At 34.3% G+C, this 15,781-nt stretch overlaps 1 long non-coding RNA gene across 1 annotated transcript; it reads right to left on the bottom strand.

Moving 5' to 3' along the window:
- Nucleotides 1-6,038: 6,038 nt before the first annotated feature.
- On the bottom strand, nt 6,039-10,751 carry LOC131437964 (uncharacterized). Its single transcript, XR_009230852.1, has 4 exons — nt 10,615-10,751; nt 10,397-10,563; nt 10,116-10,328; nt 6,039-9,993 (listed from the first exon to the last, which is right to left on the bottom strand). It is a non-coding gene; the product is annotated as an uncharacterized LOC131437964 (long non-coding RNA).
- Between the last annotated feature and the right edge of the window lie 5,030 nt (nt 10,752-15,781).

Raw genomic sequence — 15,781 nt, 5'->3', positions numbered from 1 at the left:
ATATTCAAACACATTTACCATGGAAATCATCATGAGAACCATAAGGAAGTAGCGATGAATTTCATAAGTTGGGGTTATGAAATATATAATAATTTATTACATTTATATCTACATGTCTACATTAACCATAAGTCTACATCACGAACTTTATAAGTATGATTTATGAAATCCATAAGTAGGTAAATGAAATTTTTTTTTTCTGAACATCATAAGATTGACTTATGATTTCCGTATGGTAAACTTGTACCGAGATATTATAAGTTTTTCTTATGGATTTCAATAGCTTTAACTTTAACTGACATAACTTACTAGAGAGTAAATATATCTCACTTTTTAGCATATTTTTGTAAGTGTCTTATGGAAACTACTTAGACTTATATTACCAGGAATAAGGTTATTGAACAAAACTCCAGAGTTATAGCAAATACAAATTATAATACAGAGTACTCCGACAAATTTTCAAGGACACATTTTGCATCGTGCGGTACATTGTCATGATACACTGTCAGAGTGACAATGTACTTTAACGAATTTCCTATAAAACTAGCAACACTGAAGGGTAAGAACAAGTTCAAAACATTCCATTAGCTTTACATTGAATTGACAGGTCGTTTGCTCGTTTGGAACTGGGAGCTGTCATTCCAAACGAGCAGCTGTCGCCACTCTGATTATAGTCACTCTAAAGTTCACTATAGTTACTGTTTATTATTGCTGTGAACCAAACATTGGTGATTCGTTTATATGGGACTTAGGGGTATTATTATTTGTATTTGGTTATAGTATGTTCACATTAGCGCTGATATCAAGTGATATACGGATATACTTGATATCCGATGATATCATGTGCGACATCCCTTGATATCCCATACAATTTGATGTCAACGCGTATCACCATTTTGGCATGATATCCGGGATATCATGTACGATATCATATCGAGTTGTCAAAAATCGTAACTAGCAACACGGATGATGACATTGAACGCACTCATTTATGAACGTCGCTTTGAGAGTGACAATAAACAATCATTATAATTTCAAATTTTTCAACCAATACTGGCGTTCCGAGAGCATTAAATGCAAGACTTTAATTATTGATTGAATTGTAGGAGAGAAAAGCAATATTATTTATCTAACTTTTTCTCTTCCTTTTGGCACAAACCGAGTCGATCCATATAGCAATTGATCTAACTCCTAATGGGAACATTAAATATGACAATTTGATTGTCAAACGATATCATTTCGATCATATGTCACGTGATATGCATATCATCTCGGTATATCAAGTGATATAAGCGCTAATGTTAACAAGGTATTAACACAGACTAACAGACATGACAGTATGAGTAAATTCTTATAAAAATAATTTTTCGTGATGCACTAGTTCCAAATACAAATAATAATACCCCTAAGTCCCATACAAACGAACCGCCAATGTTTGGTTCACAGCCTGAACAAGTAATACCATGTTCACATTAGCGCTTATATTACTTGATATACCGAGATGATATGCATATCACGTGGGAGTGTTCACATATGATCGAAATGATATCGTTTGACAATCAAATTGTCATATTGAATGTTCCCATTAGGAGTAAGATCAATAATATTGCTTTTCTCTCCTACAATTCAATCAATAATTGAAGTCTTGCAATTAATGGTTTCCGAACGCCAGTGTTCGTTGAAAAATTTGAAATTATAAAGATTGTTTATTGTCACTCTCAAAGTGACGTTCATAAATGAGTGCGTTCAATGCCATTATCCGTGTTGCTAGTTGCGATTTTTGACAACTCGACATGATATCGTACATAATATCCCGGATATCATGCCAAATTGGTGATACGCGTTGACATAAAATTGTATGGGATATCAAGTGATATCGCACATGATATCATCGGATATCATGTATATCCGTATATCACTTGATATCAGCGCTAATGTGAACATACTATAAGCCTAGCAAATTACTCCCTTTCGTTGCGATAGTTTGAAAATGTGGAAGGAGATCGTTTCTGGCAACGCTTTATGTTAGTTGCTACGGCGCAAAACAAGTTTGTTTGTGTGAATATCTTAATATCCACCGAAAAGGAATCCCCAAGAGATATGCCGAAACACTTCTTACCTGTGTTAACGTCCGTATCGAAATGGTGGTAGCAGTTGAGTGCTTGGAATAATCAAGCGCAGCTGTACCCACCGTAGTAGTCATGGCTTGCTATGCATCGATTATTATAAAATTGTTTATACCCACACATTATCCCTCTTCCAAAAAAAATGAAAGCGATGTAGTAGGTATTCATATAGATAATAATGTTCTTAAATTCAAATGATCGTGTATTTCTTAACCGAAAGGGTAATAATTTACCGAAATATTAGCGACCCTTACACGAGTCATTAAAAATGTCATTACTGAATTATTAATGAACGTGTAATGGTGCAGTAATGACGAGATTTCTAACAAATTTGAAATACATCATTACTTAGTTACAATAAAACTGACATTTTTAATGCTCGTGTAAGGGCCGCTATTGAGGTCATCACTCGTTAGTCTGGTTTATGAAATACGCTAATTGCCTAAAAATGCAGATTGATTTTGGGTTGGTTTCTACCCAAAATTAAGTAGCGGCTAGTAAGTGTGTATTTCTCACTCAAATATGTCTCAGACCTACACGCTTAGAAAAAGTTACTCAAAGTTTGAGTACTAGTTACTCATTTTCAAATGATACATGGAAACGTCAAAAATTGAGTAGTTATCATCAATGATTTTGAGTAACTCCTACTCTAAATTTGAGTTTAACGCAAAATCTCGTTTTATAGTTACTATTCGCATTCGCGATAAGTCTAAAAGTTGTAATAACCATTTGTAGCAACAGGTTGTATTTTTTGTTAGTGAGACGCGTATTTCGAGGGTGAGTCGATCAACACAAACGGTGTTGTGTCTGCAAAAACCGGAATGATCAGCTTCGTGTTGTGCTTTAGAATGGAAACGAATATGCTCAAATGTCATTTATGAGGAATAAGTGTATGATTGGTGCCTGAGCATAACACACTACTCCAAGCGACCACCACTTGATATAGTATTGAGTTCAATTATTTATCATTTTAATACAATACACTCAGAAAAGGAGGATTTTTTTTGCAAATTTGGTATATGTGAAATAAAATTTCACACAAAATTTGAGTGATAGTTACTCTATTTTTGTACATGTACGAATAAAGTATTACTCAGTAAATGAGTAGATTTTACCCAAATATCGTTTCCAGTGGAAGAACTCAAATTTGAGTAACTTCGGAGTTACTCTAAATTAGAGTTGTTCCACTTTTTCTGTAGATGAGTGAGATCTTACTCATTTTTGAGTAACTATTTTTAAGCGTGTATTTGGCGAATGTCATACTTATAGAACTTGGTAGCGATGTCAGATCTACGAAAATATCCGTATATTTGAATTTGGAGATTTTCAACGAATTTTCGGAACCGTGAAGAATATCTACGGAAATTTGAGTTCACAGAATTTTGAATTTTTGATCAGAAAACTACGAAATCTTGTCTAGTGACTAAAGACAAATGGCTTTATCTTGCTCATTTCGTGCTAAAGTTTCCGGGATAAATGTCACTTTGTGGAAATGACACTACAATTATCTGGCATCGCTTTTAGCTTGGTCTCTGCAATGTTTTGGAAAATTGGAAAAACAACGGTGCTAAGTTTAACAAAATTACAATACTTATAAAGGGAAACTGGATATTAGCAGGTAACTACTGGTTTTGTAGAAGGTATTATCTCATAATTATGCTATTCAGTTTCAGAATTCAGATTGTAAAATTGTTACTCTAAATTTATAATTTTTCACGTGGACTCTTCTAGAAACTATATTATGGAAATAAGACTAGATCTCTATAGAAAAATTAGAAATTTTAAAGAAATTAAATATATATACTTTGGTAAGTAGTAAATTCGATACATTAATGGTTGACCTATTTAACTATAGATTTCGTAACATACATGATGTTTTATACACACGTTACTAAGAGATGTTGCTATCTCAGAGTTTTTAATGTAACGATTCCATTCCTCTCACATTCGGTTTGCGGGGATTCCGCTCGGGAACGGCTTAATATGATCCCAACGAATACTGGAGGATGCACTGCCAAAATTGGCTGGAGACGAACTTATATCGTTCGATAGGTTCCAACTGCTATCGGTACTGTCATTTGAAATTGGTTTAGGTTGAAGACGTCTCAAGACTTCGTTAAAGCCCGCGATCATTTTTCCCATACGCTCAATTCTTTCGGTATTACTTATATTTTCTGGTTTTTCATGATTGCGATGCGGAATCACTTCTTATATTTTCGTGTATATTTTCTGACTCATTGTTCACATCGTTGACGATATTGGTTACACAATCGGAAGTCGAAGTCGATGACGTGCTAGAAGTACATGACGAACTTGAAGGGCACGACGTTACATAATGCGACAACTCCTTGTCGACCTGGTTAATTGATTCGTCCGATACGGATTCATAATCTGAACTGCTTGAGCTGCCGGTCAATCGGACATATTTCCCGTTATTCGCCATATTATTGCTTTAAATTACGTACTTTGTTGTTATAAACACAAATATGTGCATCAGGAATAATGCGAGCTACTATAGCAATATCGAATATTGAAATCCGTTGCGTCTCTCGTACGCGATGTTTCTGGTCGGCTAATTTTAATTTAATGCGCGATCATTTTCGTCCGCGTTTTCTCTTTATTATTATTTGCGCGACCTTTCTGGTTTGCGTGTAATGCGCGACCTTGCTGGTCCGCTTAGAATGCGCAACCATCCTGGTCCGCTCAGAATTAATGACCTTGCTGGTCCGCTTAGAATGCGCGACCATCCTGGTCCGCTTAGAATGCGCGACCATCCTGGTCCGCTCAGAATGCGCGACCTACATGGTCCGCTAATAATGCGCGACCTTCCTGGTCCGCTTATAATGCGCGATCATAGTGATCCGCATTTCCAATTCATTTTAAATGTTACGTAATTTAGGCGACCATTTTATTTATTTGAAAAATAAAATAAAACGAGGCGCCTAATTACTGCAACGTTTGTTACACACTTTTTTTCTGGGATTCCTTTTCCGGTGAAAATTACAATTACAATATACTTGCTAAGCTAAGGGTTCTGAACATTGTTGCAACGAAATTTCAACACCTGGCAAAGGATCGCCATTGTGAATATCTTAATATCCACCGAAAAGGAATCCCCAAGAGATATGCCGAAACACTTCTTACCTGTGTTAACGTCCGTATCGAAATGGTGGTAGCAATCAAGCGCAGCTGTACCCACCGTAGTAGTCATGGCTTGCTATGCATCGATTATTATAAAATTGTTTATACCCACACAGTTTGTTTATGTTTTACGTCGCTGTATTGCAACAAATTCAAAGGTACACTCCAGCTAATCGATGGATGAAGAATTGCGATATATTTTGGCAGTGATGGGACTTTATTTCATAAACGGGCCTTGCGTGGAACATGAGTACGATTCGTATACGTACCACGGAAACATCGATTAGCGCTCTACACGATAAAATAAAAGTTAAAAGAGAAACAAATGCAAGCTGTGTATGCGTTTTCCCAATAGTCACTTATCTATGCGTGACCCAGACAAATTGATTATAGCCCGAACGGTGGCAGACACCGCAGTTTTTCTCTCACGATGGATAAACTTATTAATTGAATTATTTTCTATTAGTATTATGACGTAAAGGTTCCCCGCATTTAGCAGATGTTGGAAAAATTCCTACTCCTCTGACGGGAGTGATATGCAATGAGAAGAACGGATGGCTACCATAACGATTCGGTGAACAGTGCCGAGACATTCTAACATATAATACTGAGCAATTTCCGAAAAGCCAAGGAGCAAATTTCTGAAAAGCCAAGGAGGACAAAAACAAAATCCGATATGGAATAACCATATCTCATACACAACAACATAGTTCAAGTTTATTTTTCACTACAATAAACAGTAACCATGGTGAATTTGTTCTTACCCTTCCATGTTGCTAGTTTTATAGAAAACTCGTTAAAGTACATTGTCACTCTGACAGTGTATCATGACAGTGTACCGCACGATGCAAAATGTGTCCTTGAAAATTTGTCGAAGTATTCCGTATTATAATTTGTATTTGCTAGTTCCACCTATATTGTACTGCGCGAACTATTTACTATCTGTACACCCCTTGTGTTATGTAAAAGTTTTTTTTACTAGTTGGTTTCCCCTCGTTTGTCAACACCGATCAGCTGCTTGCAGGGATGCCTGATTTCATCAAAATATTTGAAAATGAATCGTCACAATAAATTATTGGATTACGTTGATAATATATTTAACTTTTTCGCGATGTTGGATGGTAACCATTTATTTGACTCAACGTTGTTCATCTAGACTATTTTTTTATTGTGTTGGTAGTTTTCACCCGAAATTAAGTGGCGGCACCCGTATAAAAATTAACCATTGATTTTACAGGAGAAACGATTGGTAAACAGTCAATTCTATTGGTTTCAATACATTTTGTTGTATTTCAATTAGCAAGAAATATAGTTTTTTGGCAACAATACAAAATATTGTTTTTCATATATTTCTTTCTGCGATTAATTAGGACTAAATAAAATTGTGTACATATTAAAACATTATTTAATCTACCCATGGTACAAACTGGACAATCCTAATATATAATTTGTTGGATGTAAAAATCCGGATGCATTTCTTAACAGAGTCATTTACTTTTACTAGGTTTTCGTTAGTCGTTATTATTCCTATCAATAGGCCTTCTTCTTTATGAACAATTATCGGTTTGTATAATATATATGAATCGAAATCAGAATAATAGATACGTTGTATAACTTTACTGGTTTGAATATATATCTATTTCGAATCATTTCGGTCATGACGCCAATGTGGAAATTGATGGTGAAACTATTGATCGCGTTAGAGAAATGATGTATCTTGGAGTCATAATTGATGAAAAGTTAACATTCAAATCTCATATCAATAACGTCATCAAGAAGATTGCCAAAAAGTATGGTGTATTATGTCGTTTGAAAAATGACTTAACGACCCATAGTAAGATTCTTTTGTATAAAACAGTCATTTCACCACACATTGACTTTTGCCCATCCATTCTGTTTCTTGCTAATAACACACAAATCTTGAGATTACAGCGACTGCAAAATAAAATCATGCGATTAATTCTAAAATGTAGTAGATATACCTCGTCAGGTTTTCTACTGAACGCATTACAATGGCTTTCAGTGAAACAGAGAATTTACTACTTAACCATGGTATTTATTTTCAAGATATTAAACGACATGCTGCCTCGATATTTGTGTGATCGAATTGAAAGAGGAACTGATTTGCATAGGTACAATACTAGAAACGCATCTGATGCTAGAACACCAAGCTTTCTGTTAGCCAGATCGCAAAACTCATTGTTGTACAAGGGAATAAGTTTTTTCAATTCGATGCCAAGAGAAATCAAGCGCGCGGCGACATTGGTGGAGTTCAAAAGGTTATGTATTTCACAAATAAAGTCCGCTTTGTAAGCAAATATTTAGTTAGTTAGTTCAAATTTTTTAGATTTTTTATTTTTTTACGTATTACGAAGATTGTATTTTCTTTTTCTTTTTATATATTATTGTGAGACGAATTAAGTTACTATGTTCGGTATGATGATGATGGATTTTTAGTTTGTTTGAGAGTTAAAAATAATGAGCAGTCTACAAACGTTTGAGCCTCGCGCGCGAAGCAGGTAGTGACTATTTGGAAAGCGAATAGGACTGGCCGAAGAGCCTTAGCATTCAGTGTGTTAAGTTTGCTCTTGACCTTGATCGCAAGGTTTGATTAATAATTTAAGGAATTGATTCGGGAGATTAATTGGGATCGACAGTTGTTGATGGAATTGGGCTTGGCTCTGCTCATCCGCAGTCTCGTTACTCCATCGTAGCTGATGTGTGTAGCGATGAACTGGTCCGGCGGGAAGGGCCAGGTGAATTACTGTCTGATACTGGTAAAGATATCGGGTTCGATTCCTGATGTGATCAAGGATCTTCCCGGGTTGGAAATTTTCTTGATTAACCCTGGATAGTAAATCCGAAATATTTGAATGTTATTTTGTGGTCAGTCGTTCTTTTGAAGAAAAATCAATACCTGCTAGATTGATCAGATCGTTTTGTTTTGTTTACTGGTTAAGATATGTGCAAAATATTAATTATCATTTAGATAACTCGTTCTGCTCACACCTTTGTAGGGGTATGAGGTGGGACCATCATCATCATCATCAAAAATTATGTTCTTCAAAAGATGGTTGTGGAATCTGCTCGTTAAGTGCACTTTCATGATTCTTAATGTTAATGTCATTGTTTAAACATGAGATTTTTCGATTATAATTATTAAAAGATTCACAGAATTCACGTACTTTATCGTTTCTAATTGATTTAAGATCTATAGTTTCTCTCTTTTGTGCTAGAAGACATCGTCTAGCAATTTAAATAACGGGTTGTTTAGGACCTTTAATGAATTTTTTCAAAACTCCATTCATATCCTCGAAGCAAAAAAGTGAAAATGCCCACAGCGGACCAAAATTTCTTACGGAATATGCAAAAGTAAATGAACATTGTACTTCATTTCACCAATTCCGTATAAAATTTCACAATCCTCGAACAAAGCATTCAACAATTTCTCACTCTCTAGAATATCTTGTTCAGTAACATTTGTGTTCAATAGTTTTTCTATTGCTAACACTAAGAGTTGGAAATGATTGAAATATTTCTTAGGTAAGAAACCTTTTAGACACACAGAGCAGTAAAGTAATAACCAATTTTGCCATTCGTTTGCTTTCCATGTCTTTTTGTCTATCATTTTTCTAGGAGATCTTGAACATTCTTGAAAAGATCGTATAGATGACAGAATGTTATCAACTTTTTCAGTATACCGTTTTATACAATATTTATTGGCACTATAATCGAACCAAAGCCCACAGAACTGTTTGCAAACTCCAAGAAGTACTGCATGCATGTAGTCAACCGGACAGTTGTTTATGATATCAAAATAAGGTACCAAGAGCAAATTTGAAATTCCTTTGACACCATTTACAGGAACACCACGTTTCTTGCACAAATCCATCGCTCTGACTGTATCTGGTTGCTTTCTGTTAAATATCCAGGATGTAAAAAAAAACTACATGCATTGTATCCATTGAATTGTTTGATCTGTTAAAGTTTACAACGTGCAACACTGTCAACACAACAACAAATGGCAATAACTTTGCAAATAATGTTCTCAAATAGAGAGAATCCTTCGTAAGGTAAATCTTTCAATTGATCGTAAAAGGGTTTCATAAAAACGTCGAGATCTGGTTCACTATTTCATAACCAAAGCCCAGCAACAACAATGTTTTGTCTCAAAAATATAAGAGATGGTGGTAAATTATTAATAGTCACTAATATGGGCCATAATGATAACATTAGAATTAAACACAGCTACTCCATCGATATTAAACGAGATCAAAATGTTATAAGCACTATTCTTTTTGCGAGATACTTCTCCTTGTAGAATGTCCCTAAATTCTCCATCAGTTAAAGATGATTTATAAGCTACAATTTTTTCCCAATTAGTCCTCACCAAACTCTTTATACTTGCAGCTAAATCAAATGAGATGAAAAAGTTAGTTTCACTGCTTTTACAAATGTTGCATATTTCTTTGTTATTTTCTTTGTATAAACCACATTTCGTACAAACATAATGACGCACAATTTGTTGTGTTCCAAAATGTGAAACGAATGAGTAAAAAGTGTTCGGAAGAGACGAATATCCTACAATAACATTGATCAAGCGAAGCAAATCCTCAAGCGCACTGTTTGAAAGATTATGATGCGTGAAGATGTTCATCATCATAATCAATACTTCGTTCTTGGTGATGCTAAGGTGTGGATGAAGTAAATCATTTTTGTAACAATGCTGAAACGAGATCGAAATTTCACTTAAATGAAATGATGATTAAGTGTTAAGTTGAAATGTGATTGAAGAGAGATAAAAAACATGTGTTAAAACATACAGGTTGATATTTGTTAAAATATTACCTCTTCTTCTTCGCGGTTTGGGCATTCCGGTGCAGGTTCAGTTAGATTCATCTTCCGAATATTTTCCCCAGATTCATTTTTCGCAAACTCGAAACTGTTCTCAGCATCACTGAAGGCAACCGAATTATAATTGTTTGTACAAGTGGCATCATCTGACGTTTGATCTTTGCATAACTCTTCGCTTAATAATTCTGAAGAATACGATGATATATTCTAAAATGAGTTTTTGAACTTCAATAACTACAAATTAAATATATGACTTCAAAATAAAATAAAAGTACCTGCTGATCAGAGACGACTGAATTTGGAGATAAATGGGATTTCGCGTACACATCATGATTTTTTTTATCTTCGATAACCCATATTGTGCATTGATTCCGTTTGTGCACTGAGGGATCGAAGATTCAGGGGATTGTATAGTTTTGTCAACTTGTGTCGGTTTTGATAACTAAAATTTATATTTTATAAATAATACACTAGGAATTAGTACAATTCTTACCATTCGATATCGCCGAGCGTATGGCAAGTTTTTGTTGCCGCAAAATAGCGTATCCAGTCGTGAGTTTCGAGATTTTCTCATATTCTCGGTTTAGCTTATTCGAAGATTTTTTGCGTTCGACAAAAACAATTTGTAGTCAGAGATGCCAGGTAAATTTTGTCAATATCTGCGGGCGGCGTGCAAAAATAAGTCTGAAATGTTTATCTAGCATGATTTTCAAAATTGGGCTACAAAAAAAGATCGCAGCAATTTGAAAAGTCCGTAAATTTTGACGATTGTGTGTAAAAAATCTGTCAAAAGTCTGCAGACGAAAAAATGTTTAAAAACTCGACTAAGAAATTTGCATATTCACAAAAAAATCTAAAAATCTGGCATCTCTGTTTGTAGCAGATGATCTGTGTTACACGATTAACAGAAAGAGTACAAAATTTAGTAAAATCGCGTTGTGCACGGCCTTTTTGTTACGTTACGTTACCAAAATTTCATATCGAAAATTGTTTTCTGTCTAATTTTAACCATAATTAAACAGGGCGGCGATCAAAAGTCGAGTTATGCAAAATTCCATATCCTTTTACTCACTCGCTCACTCGGTTTTTAATTCAATCGTGAATTTACTTATTATTGGCCATTACATATAAACAAGTGTTTTAATTTGATCGTGTAAATTGAAGTGAAGAAAAAATATAAAAATTTCTGTTGTAACGCGTGGAATTTTCCGGTTATTATTTTTGAGATAAAGTAAAATATGTCTCCGAAACGCAAAACTGGTAAGATGATTCTTTTTTATATTAACAACCCGTTCGTAGTTTATATATTTTTAGCTCGATTAAGACGCGTCGTTAAGAAGGCAAAACAACGCGCATGTGATGATGGTCCAGAAAGCGTTCGAAAACAAGCTAAGCTCCGTAATCAAAATTACGTTAATGAAATGGTAAGTTTTTTAATAAATTGTTTCCAATCCAATGATTGAAGGTGATTCAAAATGTAAATTTTAGCTTGGAACGATAATGACCGAAGTAAATGGAGATTTATTCCCCACAAGTGGTCTCACCTTCGTGCCAGTAACTATGACCAGAAGTTTGGCAGATATTAACAGTGAGAACTCTATTGATCCACTAGATTTAAGCCAAAAAGGAAATTTGAGTCAATCATTTAAGGAAGACAGAAAACATTCAATATATAATTCTCATGCGAATAAAAATTCTGCGGATGACACTGAAATCGATGGCCATGTTATGAATAGATTGGCAATCACAACATCTGCGGAACTGCATGCAATTGAATCGAATAAATTTGATGTTTCGGATGATTTTGTCGAAAGTAGTCAGCTTCCATCTAGTTTAACTAGATATTCAAATTTAGCCAAAAAGTTCAGGAGTTTGGTCACACCGGTTAAAGCTGGTGTAAATAACAATGCTTTGGAAGGATGCTCTCTATCAAAAAGACGTGAAAATTCAAAGCACGACCCTTTACCAGTTAATTTTGATATAGACTCTTTATCAACTTCTCCGACAAGTATTATTCTCAAAAAAAAACAGCTGAAGATGTGAGATCTAATGCACAATGCATTGTCGCATCGCATTCAAAGTCTGCGGAAGTAATCGATAAATCCCATGTATCTGACGAAAATTCCTGTAAGTTCAATGATTCTGTCAGTCAGAGGGTACAAGAAGACTCATATCGCATCAAATACTATGATTTACTGGATAAGTATAACAAAAAAATTGAAACATTCAAAGCTCTAAACAAAAAATATGAAAAACAGAAACATTACATCGCTGAGATGAAAGATCTGGTTGTATTTGCTAATTCTGAAACTAAAAAAGCTCAATCAGACCCACAGGCTAAATTGGTAAATATAATTTGTGTACTATTTCCTGTTTCTTCACATATTATTTATTTATAGACATTCACAACCGATCCTGAAATTGATATAACTGTTCAACAAATCGAAGAAATCAATCTAGCTTCCAAAACTGACGTTGTGTTTGGACAGAATATGGCACTTTTCTTTTATGGAGCAAAAAGATTGCAAACCATGTCTGTGTCTGGTGTTGCTACCAATCGCTTCAAAAACGCTGCGGCTCGTCCTGGAATCTCTCCTCGAAAGTTGGCATTCATTCATGGTATATGTGATAATTCAAATACAATGTACTCAATACATGCAAATACATATTATTTAATTTTGTCCCAACAGAAAAAGTGCACCAGCGTGTCGCCTCACGAGTTGGAGTTAATAACTTTGCACAAATATCTACATTGGCTCATCCAACACGTATTAATAAGGGCATCGCAGAAAAAATCGCAAATTTAAATAAAGCGGCAAAATATGCAGCAGCTCGCAATTTTACCGGTGATGTGAATTCTTCAACAAAACATTTAACGAAGTAATTTGTAATTGTCCTGTGCCTCTCGTTTTTTGTGATAATGAATTTGGTTGAATATAATATTGTTTGTTTTTTTTATATCACGATTCATAATCAATTGAAGATTGAAATAAAACCTGTTAAACAATGGAACAACCATTAAATCGATTGTAAAATTAATATGCTTTTCACAATTCAGAACAATGCAATTACCATACATTCTAATGACTGGATTTATATTATTTTTTTATTCTCTACTGCTTGAAAACTGTGAATTTTATTGTATTGCGAAAAAACAAGTATGGAAAAATTCAAGATATTCTATTGTTACGATACTTAACAACCTATACATTCTATTGTGAAAAGTCTTTCCACAGTTGATTTAATAGTTTATAACAATATATTGAACAATATTCCTGCTGTTATTTTTACAATAATTGCTATGGTCATTGTAATGTTTCAAATGGTTCTGTAACAATAAAACACATTGTTTTTCTATAATATTTTTTATTCGGGCAGACCAGAAGCAAGTAAATATTGTAACAAAACGGGTTCAAATTTGTATTGCGTTGGAGGATGAGAAGTACGCACAATTTTGTATATAGTTTTGGAAATATGTATTAAATCTGTATCCTGCATGAAATTCGCATGGACGTATACAAATCAATACATTACAGGTAATTCTGTATGAATGGCAACTCTGTTGGTAAATGAAAAAAATAAACACAGTCTAGATGACAGACAGGATGTATTTGATAGGGTAACGTGGCACCATGACACATGTGAGTACTGTCCCAAATAAAGGAATATTCGAAATGACCGTTAAAATGATTGAAGAATCTAATTTGAGTGTCCTGTCTGTTAGTCTGTGGTATTAGGTGGAACGTTCTTAAAATTAGGTAGTTTTCAGGTTTCGTGTAGAATTACCATGCGCGGATAATACACTCAGAAAACTAGTTACTGTTACTATATAGAGGGCCAACTTGACCATGAGCATATAGTGGTTTTCAGCCGACTATGAAATGAGATGATTTCAACAATAGTCAAGTTCATGTTTACTACACTCAGAAAAATATTATGGTAACAGTTACTATATAGAGGGCCAACCTGACCATGCGAGTATAGTAGTTTTCAGCCGACTATTAAATCAGATGATTTCAACAATAGTCAAGTTCATGCTTACTATAAATGGTATCGGCTCTAGAATAGTAATATTGAACAGTATATTGTATGAATAACTAATACGATTGAGATGGTTAGGCTAACCATGACCGAATCTTTATTTACATTGTAGTTTTCGCTATAACCAGAGCCATGGTATTTTTAACATTTCACTTCTAGTTATTTCAAAACTAAAGGCAGTGGTTGATTCAACTATGCTGAAGATCGGCAAAACATGAGCTAATGTTAAAAAGTTTTATGAATTTGAATTCTAGAACTAGAACAACAAAATAGTTTCATAAGCAGCATGAAAGAAATTAATAGCCAAGTCCAGATGTAAACTTCGTTACCCACCTGCGATATGTTAGATGTTATTTCTACAGCGACCGATAATGAATAATAAATCGTATACGAGACGTTGATTTCACATGAAAACGTAGCCGTTGCCGGAAAAATGGTTGAAAAATTGAATTTCAATGACGGAAACTATTAAGGCTACAAACTTTACTCACCTGCAAGACCTACCAAATTACACAAAGTCATCATTTAAAATATTTTTTTCATATCAATCACTGATGTGTTACCCACGTACTAAATTTTCTGTTATATTGTAACTTTATGTGACAATAACATAGAACATTCGTTTATTGACAATTTGTATAGTCAGCACAAATGAAATACATAGTCGGTTAAAAAACAAAAAATACACGATAATGTGATTACTACATAAATTCTGTTGATATGGACTACATGAATAGTGTTTTCAAACTTCATAATCTTCTATCGAACCATGTATCTATTTATGGTAACATTATTATACTGTGAACATTTTCACATGGTAGCAATAACTATTTCGCTTCTCATATATCAAGGCTCAAGAGCAATTTCACCTTACTAGAAATTGTGAGTTTAACTATTTGTTCTCATATTTGAGATGACTACCATTGTCAGTATGACCATGCCAGAAAAGTCATAAATACAAATAGTTTAGTCAAGTCGTAGTCTTTGTTGTCTAGTAATTTATACAATACAGATGGTGAATAGTCATATATCATGCTCTTTGCTACTATTTTAGCGTTTAGTAGAAATGACTATGAAAAACAGGTTGCGGTTACTATGGTTCTTTTCTCAGTGTATGAATGGTATCGGCTCTAGAATAGTAATATTGAACAGTGTGTTGTATGAATAACTAATACGATAGAGATGGTTAGCCTAACCATGACCGAATATTTTTTTACATTGTAGTTTTTGCTATAACCAGAGTCATGGTATTTTTGACATTTCACTTCTAGTTACTTTGAAACTAAAAGGAGTGGTTGATACAACAATACTGAAGATCTGCAAAACATGAGCTAATGTTAAAAAGTTTTATGAATTTAAATTCTAAAATAAGAACAACAAAATAATTTCATTAAACTCTATTTCATTTTTGCATCAAATCAAATGATAATATACCTGGTGAAATATTGCTTAGCATTGCTTGATAGCATCAGTTGATCCAAGGCCTTGTCCGGTGGAGTTTTTCTTGAAGCAGGAATTGGCAGCAGGAAAGAAATTATTAGCCAAGTCCAGATGCAAACCACGATACCCACCTGCGATTTTCCGTTGGATTCGAGCGAATCGAATCCGGGAATCAAATG

Source organism: Malaya genurostris, chromosome 3 (genome assembly GCF_030247185.1).
Source record: "Malaya genurostris strain Urasoe2022 chromosome 3, Malgen_1.1, whole genome shotgun sequence".
Classification (NCBI taxonomy): domain Eukaryota; kingdom Metazoa; phylum Arthropoda; class Insecta; order Diptera; family Culicidae; genus Malaya; species Malaya genurostris.
This window is presented reverse-complemented; position numbering and strand designations above follow the sequence as displayed.